This window comes from Erythranthe guttata, chromosome 1 (assembly GCF_056151865.1).
Source record: "Erythranthe guttata isolate IM_541 chromosome 1, IM_541, whole genome shotgun sequence".
Classification (NCBI taxonomy): domain Eukaryota; kingdom Viridiplantae; phylum Streptophyta; class Magnoliopsida; order Lamiales; family Phrymaceae; genus Erythranthe; species Erythranthe guttata.
This window is the reverse complement of record NC_142533.1, coordinates 7,980,001-7,990,000: the sequence shown is the minus strand read 5'-3', so window position 1 is coordinate 7,990,000 and position 10,000 is coordinate 7,980,001. Positions and strand designations below refer to the sequence as shown.

Below are 10,000 nucleotides of genomic sequence, written 5' to 3'. Positions count from 1 at the left end.
CGAATCCTACTGAGAGGTCCACTAGAGATCAAAAATTGTTGAAGAAACAACAAGATCTTTCTTTTGTCCCTTCCAGACGATCGGAAAATAAAGAACTGGTTAATAGCACCCCCCTTCTATACGGGCGATAAATCGAACCGGTTTATTGGATATTTAATCATATAGCGGAAGCAAAAGGATCTCTTTGAAATTTTAAAAAACTTTGGATTGGGGCGAAAATGCAATTATCAAGAATATCTTCTTTTGGGTAATTTAAAAACTTTGCATTTTCGAAAACTTTCTTTAGGTTACTTTAAAGGTTTCGGAAACGAGTTTCGAGGGGAAACTTTTCGTTCGAGTGCTACAGTATTACTATCGGTTTCGGTTCGAGAAGAAATCAGAGTTTAGAAGGGTTATTTTGGTGAATATATCGGAATTCACTAATGGAGGCGTGAAAATAGCAAAACACGAAACTTACGATATTATAATAGGGGTTAAGTACGATTTATACCGGAAAATGAGTTCAAAAGGTACGAAAAGAAAATGTTACGGTTTAATATTACATCACCAAAAGAAAACCCCAAAATATATGGCATCGTTCATAGGTCCTCGTACGTCTTCCAAAATCCCGGGCAAGACCTCGATCCGCTACTCGACCCATCCCGGTTGAGGATTACAAACGCTACTACCTGCAATTAAAAGACATCTATATGAGCTATAAAGCTCAGTAAGAAATCCGAGTAAATATCGAACTTTGAAAATACGTTATATACAATATATAATATTATATACCCATTCTTACCCACGTTATGTACCACAACACAAGACATTAAAATCACATAACTCACGAAAACACATCATTCACACAAAATCACTTACTTATGCAAAAATGACTAAAATGCCCTTTTTGTAAAAATCATGAAAAACACATTTTTCGTTTTATCGGATCCGTGAAAGATTAATTTCTGTACCTGGATAATAAACCTGTTACGAGCCCGTTTTCACTAAGTGGGGATCAAACCACTACACACATCATCCTAGTTGGATACCGGCCCACTATATCCGAGTTGTTTATTACCCGATATTCCATTAATCTTTCAATTTAAAAACCTTTTAATGCAACTTTTCAAAATCATGCTTATGACCCACACATAACATCACAAACATCAATCAAGTGCCACAAAGTCACACAAATATCACAATTTACCACACAATTATAATTTGGGCAAGAATCCCCAAATTCACACATATAAACACACAACCACACACGGCACACACCACATGCACATTCAGCACACACACACACACACACACACACATATTCAGCACACACACATGCAGCCAACACACTAAACATCACCATTTAATATAAAACCATGCTTGTAAAGTAAGCACCCCTTTTTACCTTTCATTAAATGGACTTATCACCACATCGAGGTAATAATCCATTCCAATAAATTCTCACAGCAATAATAAACACATCCATGCAGCCATTTAAGGTACACAATCCAAATCTCATCACTCAAAGTCATTAAATCAAAGACATGAAAATAAAAGCACAAAACATAATAAATGACATGCAAGTTATCCTAATTTCGAAATAATAGCAAACTAATTCCAAAAATTCCCAAATTAAATATTAGGACTCCTAAATGACCCAAATTTCAGATTCCGAAATTATTTTAAAGTTTCACAAAGTTTCGAATTTTCTTGAAATAAAAACTAGGAAAATCCCTTGTTCAATTTAAAAATCCAAAACTCTAATATAACTCTAATTAATTTAAAAACTTGTTAAATAAAACTTTTTCCTATCTAATACTTGTTGAAAAACAGATCCAAACTTTAAAAATGAGATATTTTTCGGAAATTGCAGTTTTGACCCAAAAGTTTCAAGATTTATACATGCAACCACACTAGAAGTTCAATTTCCACTTTTTCATGAAAACCCCTAACAAATCTGAAATTCCACTTTACTAGATGCAGAAAATGAAGTTGAAAAGTTACTTTATGCAGAAATTTCGGAAATTACATATTTTACCCCAAAATCTTTAGATCTACACATGCAAGCCTACTAGAATTTCAAATCCAACTTTTTCTTACAAAAATTCTTTAAATCCGAAATTTTTGTTCAATAAATGCTGGAAAACAGTTTTGAAAACATTTTTCGGACAGACTTTACAAAAATTACAGATTTGGCCCAAACTTTCGAAGATCTACACATGCAACCACAAAAAGTTAAAAATTCATTTTTCTTGAAAACCCCTTTTTGAAATCTAAAAATTTTAAGGCTTTTGGCCAATAAATGCTGTATCTAACCACTATCAACATAGATTATGCATGCAAGAACAAGAATTTAACAATAACACTAAATTTCCATTTTTCTTCAAAAAGCCCTAATTTTTTTTCGAAATCTTCCCCAATCTTTTAAAATTTTATGAAAATCATTTTCATACTATTGATGTCCCTTAATTGCAGCAAGAAATCGAAATTTCTTACCTTAAAATCGAAGGGAAGAAAACAACCGAAAGAAGAGATGCACTCCAACACCGAAAGCTAACCAAGGTACTTTGATTGTAGAAGAGATTGAGTGGGTTTTCAAATGAGATGTATATTTCTTTGATGAGTGGTGATCTAGGCTGCTCCATGGTCGTGGTTAAATAGGGGAATTTTCAAGGGATTTTTCATTTTCTTTGAAAAACAAGAGATGAGGTGGAAGAAGGAGAAGAATGGAGGTGGTGATGTTGCTACGGTGGAGAAAAATGGAGAAGACAAGTAAGGGGTTGAGGTGTTGGAAGAAGAAAGATGAAGGGTGTCTTTTGGGTTACTTTGAGTGTGGGTTTAGAGAAATGATTAGGGGGTGCCAAGTGTAAAGGCATGCATGTTTATCACTAATTATTTTATTTATAAATAAACACAACTTGCATTAACTACACACACATTTACACGGCCACACACATATATATATGCAGCAAGTATTATTAGTATATATATATAATCACACTTTATAAAATATAATTCACATAAGTCACGTAATTCACGAAATTCCTAGAATTTTAATTTACGAAAATTTAAATCATATAATCACACGTATAAAAACGCATGTAATTATTTACGTAAGTAGCATAATTAAATTCACGAAATGCATATAATCACGTAATAATATTTCCTAAGGGTTCTCGAGTTAGGAATATTAATCTCGGGTTAGAAATATTAACCTCGGGTTTTAGGGTTTTCGGGTTTTGGAAAGGTGGGGTGTTACAATCTCCCCCCCTTAAAAAAATTTTGTCCCCAAAATTGTTACCTGAACAACTCGGGGTATCGCTTGCGCATTTCTTCTTCTCGTTCCCACGTGGCTTCTTCGGGTGTATGATTTTGCCAAAGGATTTTAACGAATTTAAGGTCTCGGTTTCGAAGGGTTTTGGTTTTGGAATCAAGTATTTGGGAAGGTTTCTCTTCGTAGGATAGGTTGGGGTTTAGTTCGACCGGTTCGGTTTTCAATATGTGGTCGGGGCTGCGAATGTATTTTTGAAGCATCGAAACGTGAAAGACATTGTGAAAGTTGGATAAGTTGGGTGGTAAGGCTAGTCGGTAGGCGCGAGTACCAACTTTGTCGAGAATTTCGAATGGGCCAATAAATCGTGGTGCTAATTTTCCCTTTTTCCCAAATCGCATCATTCCTTTGAAAGGCGCCACTTTTAAGAATACGGAGTCTCCGACTTCGAATTCGAGATCTCTCATTCGAGTGTTGGCATAGCTTTGTTGCCGATCTTGGGCAATTCGCATTTTCTCTCGAATGTTTTTGATGATGTCGACGGTTTGTTGGACTAGGTCGGGACCAAGGAATTTTCTTTCGCCAATTTCGTCCCAATGGAGCGGGGACCTACACTTGCGGCCGTAAAGGGCTTCGTAGGGTGCCATTCCAATTGACGAGTGAAAGCTATTGTTGTATGCGAATTCGATTAGTGGGAGGCGGGATTCCCAATTTCCTCCAAAGTCGAGAATACAAGCGCGGAGAAGATCTTCTAAGGTTTTGATAGTTCGTTCGGATTGGCCGTCGGTTTGGGGTTGATAGGCGGTGCTGAAGTTTAATCGCGTTCCGAGGGTTTCGTGTAAACTTTTCCAGAATTTGGACGTGAATCGAGGGTCTCGGTCGGAAATAATGGAGACGGGGACACCGTGGAGTCGGACTATCTCGCGGACGTATAGTTCGGTCAGCTTCTCTAAACTGAACGTCATTCGGATCGGAAGAAAGTGAGCCGTTTTGGTCAGTCGGTCAACGATCACCCAAATGGCGTCGGATCCTCTTTGGGTCTTCGGAAATCCTTGCACGAAGTCCATTGTGATAGCTTCCCATTTCCATTCCGGAATTAGGTTCGATTGAAGTAAACCTCCGGGCCTTTGATGTTCCGCTTTGACTTGTTGGCAAACTAAGCATTCAGCGACAAATCGGGCCACGTCTTTCTTCATTCCAGGCCACCAGTACAGCTTTTTGAGATCTTGGTACATCTTGGTTTCTCCGGGATGGCAAGTGTACGTGGTTTGGTGAGATTCGGTTAAGATTAGTCGGCGAATATTTGGATCATCGGGGACGTAAATGCGATTTTGGAATCGGACGAGACCATCTTTGGTGATTCGGAAGTTGGGATTGGATTCGAGGTTGTCGCGAATTTTGAGAATTTGAGGGTCGTTTTGCTGGGCTGATTTGATCGATTCTCCCAAGTTAGGTTGGACTATGAGGGCGTTGATCGATTTGCGGCTAAGTGCGTCGGCGACCACATTTGCTTTGCCGGGGTGGTAGAGTATCTCGCAGTCGTAATCTTTGACTAGCTCGAGCCATCTTCGTTGCCTCATGTTCAAATCTTTTTGAGTGAAGAAATACTTCAAACTCTTGTGATCGGTGTAGATGGTACACTTTTCACCATAGAGGTAGTGTCGCCAGATTTTGAGTGCGAAAACGACGGCGGCTAATTCGAGATCGTGCGTTGGATAATTGCGTTCGTACTCTTTGAGTTGACGTGAGGCGTAGGCAATGACCTTTCCATTTTGCATGAGTACAGCGCCTAGACCTAATTTCGAAGCGTCGCTGTAGACTATGAATTCTCCGACTTTCTCCGGTAGTGCGAGAATTGGTGCCGATGTGAGTCGAGTTTTTAATTCGGTGAAACTGGCGTCGCATTCAGGCGTCCACTGGTACTTGACGTCTTTTCGATTTAATCGTGTGAGTGGAGAGGCAAGCTTCGAGAAATCTTTTACGAATTTGCGGTAGTAGCCGGCTAGTCCAAGGAAACTTCGAATTTCCTTTGCGTTCTTCGGAATTGACCAGTTTGACACGGCTTCTATTTTGCTGGGGTCGACGGAGATTCCTTGTTCTGAAACAATGTGACCAAGGAAAGCCACACTCGAAAGCCAGAACTCGCATTTGCTGAACTTGGCGTATAATTGGTGCGATCGGAGGGTTTGGAGTACGGTGCGAAGGTGAGACATATGATCTTCTTGGGTTTTGGAGTAGATGAGGATGTCGTCGATGAAGACAATTACGAACTGGTCCAAGTATTGGTGAAAGACTCGGTTCATCAGGTCCATGAAAGCTGCGGGGGCGTTGGTTAAACCGAAGGGCATGACAACGAATTCATAATGGCCATAACGGGTTCTGAAAGCCGTTTTGGGGATATCGGATTCTTTGATTTTGAGTTGATGATAACCGGATCGGAGGTCGATTTTCGAGAAGACCGATGAGCCTTGAAGTTGATCGAAAAGATCATCAATTCGAGGAAGAGGGTATTTATTCTTGATTGTGACTTTGTTGAGCTCACGGTAATCGATGCAAAGGCGGAGGGATCCGTCTTTCTTTTTGACAAAGAGAACCGGTGCACCCCACGGGGAATGGCTGGGTCGAACATAGCCTTTGTCGAGTAATTCTTGGACTTGATCTTTCAGCTCCTTGAATTCCATCGGGGCCATACGGTACGGTGCTTTGGAAATTGGCGTAGCGCCGGGAATCAGATTGATTTCAAACTCGATTTCTCGATTGGGTGGAAGTCCGGGGATGTCATCGGGAAATACGTCGGGAAATTCTTGGACAGCTCGAATGTCGGAAATTTGGGCTTTGGGATCGGACTCGGATTTTAGAATATCCACTAAGTAGCCGGAATGGCCCTTGTGAATGAGTTTGACTGCTTTGATCGCGGATATGATTGGAATCGAGGGTTTGGGTTGACTTCGGAATTTTAGAGTTTCGCCGTTCGGAATAGGAAAATTGACCGTTTTTGAGGCACAGTCGATTTGGGCTTTGAATTTAGTTAACCAATCCATGCCTAGTATAACTTTGAAGTTTTGGATCGGTAGAAGGATTAGGTCGAAATTCATGGGTTGAGTTTGAACTCGGATTGGACAATTTATTATGACTAGGTCAGAGCACATCTCTTCGCCAGAGGGAATGAGAATTCGGTATTCGTAGTTTAGTCGATTTGGTTCGAGATTTAAGTGCGCAATTATGTCTTTCGATATAAAGGAATGAGTAGAGCCGGAATCGATAAGAGCGTAAATGGGTTCTTCGAGGATAAATATGGTATCTGCTATCATAGACGGGTCTTGCTCGATTTGTTCTTGAGTCATGGCGAACACTCGGCCGGGGACGTTCGGTGGGGGTTTCGGGCAATCTTTCACCATGTGTCCGGGCTGATGGCATCGAAAGCAACTTCTCGTTCCTTGTATGCATTCTCCGGAGTGACTTTTTCCACACTTTGGGCAGGTTGGCCTTGGCGGCGGTGGCGGTGGTCCGGTCGGTGGGCGGAGGGGCTGCGTTCCCTTTCCTCGGAATGGGCGGTTGCCAAAGTTGTTCTTTTTCCACGGGCGTTGAGTAACTCCTTGTGGTCGGCGGCTGTTTTGAATGTCTCGTTCGTCTTGGGCAGCCATGAGTGCTTTGTCTACGAGTTGGCGGAAAGTCGAGGCGTCGGACATACGAATGTCTCTACGGATTTCTGGTTGGAGGCCGCGAATGAAATGGTTCTTCTTTTCCTCGGCGTCTCGAGCGATGAATGGAGCGTAGAGGCAGCCACGTTCGAAACGGCGGATGTATTCGATCATTGGTAAGTCGCCTTGTCGGAGTTCGAGAAATTCTTTGAGTTTGTGGGCTCGTATGTCTTTCGAGAAATATTTTTCGAAGAATTGGACTTTGAAATCGGTCCATGGTAGAGTTTCGAGGTTCGTTCCTTCTTTGATTCCTTCCCACCAGTGACGAGCTTCGTTTCGGAGTAGGAATATGGCACAATGTACGCGGTCGCGGTCGGTCATTTGCATGTAGTCGTATATGACTTCGAGAGATTTGATCCACTCTTCGGCTATAGCGGGGTCGGTTCCACCGTGGAATTCGGATGGGTTCATTCGGAGGAATCGTTCGTATAGGGCTTGAGGCGCGTTATTTTGAGGCGGGGTTTGGTTACGTTGGAGGAGTTGTTCAATTTGACGTTGGTGGTTTTGGGCTTGTTCACGGATTAAGTTCGAAAGATCGTTAATGGTTTGATTGGGGTCTTGTGGTTCATTGGTGGGAGTGTTCGAGTTTCCTCGGGTTATACGTCTCGCCATTATTTCTATATTAATTATACTTAGTAAGTAAAGCAAATAAAACACATAAAGAAAAATGGAACCGGTTTATCGGATATTTAATCATATAGCGGAAGCAAAATGATCTCTTTGAAATTTTAAAAAACTTTGGATTGGGGCGAAAATGCAATTATCAAGAATATCTTCTTTTGGGTAATTTAAAAACTTTGCATTTTCGAAAACTTTCTTTAGGTTACTTTAAAGGTTTCGGAAACGAGTTTCGAGGGGAAACTTTTCGTTCGAGTGCTACAGTATTACTATCGGTTTCGGTTCGAGAAGAAATCAGAGTTTAGAAGGGTTATTTTGGTGAATATATCGGAATTCACTAATGGAGGCGTGAAAATAGCAAAACACGAAACTTACGATATTATAATAGGGGTTAAGTACGATTTATACCGGAAAATGAGTTCAAAAGGTACGAAAAGAAAATGTTACGGTTTAATATTACATCACCAAAAGAAAACCCCAAAATATATGGCATCGTTCATAGGTCCTCGTACGTCTTCCAAAATCCCGGGCAAGACCTCGATCCGCTACTCGACCCATCCCGGTTGAGGATTACAAACGCTACTACCTGCAATTAAAAGACATCTATATGAGCTATAAAGCTCAGTAAGAAATCCGAGTAAATATCGAACTTTGAAAATACGTTATATACAATATATAATATTATATACCCATTCTTACCCACGTTATGTACCACAACACAAGACATTAAAATCACATAACTCACGAAAACACATCATTCACACAAAATCACTTACTTATGCAAAAATGACTAAAATGCCCTTTTTGTAAAAATCATGAAAAACACATTTTTCGTTTTATCGGATCCGTGAAAGATTAATTTCTGTACCTGGATAATAAACCTGTTACGAGCCCGTTTTCACTAAGTGGGGATCAAACCACTACACACATCATCCTAGTTGGATACCGGCCCACTATATCCGAGTTGTTTATTACCCGATATTCCATTAATCTTTCAATTTAAAAACCTTTTAATGCAACTTTTCAAAATCATGCTTATGACCCACACATAACATCACAAACATCAATCAAGTGCCACAAAGTCACACAAATATCACAATTTACCACACAATTATAATTTGGGCAAGAATCCCCAAATTCACACATATAAACACACAACCACACACGGCACACACCACATGCACATTCAGCACACACACACACACACACACACATATTCAGCACACACACATGCAGCCAACACACTAAACATCACCATTTAATATAAAACCATGCTTGTAAAGTAAGCACCCCTTTTTACCTTTCATTAAATGGACTTATCACCACATCGAGGTAATAATCCATTCCAATAAATTCTCACAGCAATAATAAACACATCCATGCAGCCATTTAAGGTACACAATCCAAATCTCATCACTCAAAGTCATTAAATCAAAGACATGAAAATAAAAGCACAAAACATAATAAATGACATGCAAGTTATCCTAATTTCGAAATAATAGCAAACTAATTCCAAAAATTCCCAAATTAAATATTAGGACTCCTAAATGACCCAAATTTCAGATTCCGAAATTATTTTAAAGTTTCACAAAGTTTCGAATTTTCTTGAAATAAAAACTAGGAAAATCCCTTGTTCAATTTAAAAATCCAAAACTCTAATATAACTCTAATTAATTTAAAAACTTGTTAAATAAAACTTTTTCCTATCTAATACTTGTTGAAAAACAGATCCAAACTTTAAAAATGAGATATTTTTCGGAAATTGCAGTTTTGACCCAAAAGTTTCAAGATTTATACATGCAACCACACTAGAAGTTCAATTTCCACTTTTTCATGAAAACCCCTAACAAATCTGAAATTCCACTTTACTAGATGCAGAAAATGAAGTTGAAAAGTTACTTTATGCAGAAATTTCGGAAATTACATATTTTACCCCAAAATCTTTAGATCTACACATGCAAGCCTACTAGAATTTCAAATCCAACTTTTTCTTACAAAAATTCTTTAAATCCGAAATTTTTGTTCAATAAATGCTGGAAAACAGTTTTGAAAACATTTTTCGGACAGACTTTACAAAAATTACAGATTTGGCCCAAACTTTCGAAGATCTACACATGCAACCACAAAAAGTTAAAAATTCATTTTTCTTGAAAACCCCTTTTTGAAATCTGAAAATTTTAAGGCTTTTGGCCAATAAATGCTGTATCTAACCACTATCAACATAGATTATGCATGCAAGAACAAGAATTTAACAATAACACTAAATTTCCATTTTTCTTCAAAAAGCCCTAATTTTTTTTCGAAATCTTCCCCAATCTTTTAAAATTTTATGAAAATCATTTTCATACTATTGATGTCCCTTAATTGCAGCAAGAAATCGAAATTTCTTACCTTAAAATCGAAGGGAAGAAAACAACCGAAAGAAGAGATG

At 39.1% G+C, this 10,000-nt stretch overlaps 2 long non-coding RNA genes across 2 annotated transcripts in view; both read right to left on the bottom strand.

Moving 5' to 3' along the window:
* Positions 1-437: 437 nt before the first annotated feature.
* Positions 438-2,895, bottom strand: LOC148772758 (uncharacterized). Its single transcript, XR_016031687.1, has 2 exons — positions 2,476-2,895; positions 438-668 (listed from the first exon to the last, which is right to left on the bottom strand). It is a non-coding gene; the product is annotated as an uncharacterized LOC148772758 (long non-coding RNA).
* A 5,029-nt stretch (positions 2,896-7,924) lies between these two features.
* Positions 7,925-10,000, bottom strand: part of LOC148772757 (uncharacterized) — a 2,312-nt gene continuing 236 nt past the window's right edge. Inside the window, exons 1-2 of the long non-coding RNA XR_016031688.1 lie at positions 9,961-10,000; positions 7,925-8,155 (exon numbers count right to left, since the gene is read on the bottom strand). The exon at positions 9,961-10,000 is cut by the window's right edge and continues 236 nt beyond it. This is a non-coding gene — a long non-coding RNA (uncharacterized LOC148772757). The remainder of the gene's footprint in view (positions 8,156-9,960) is intronic.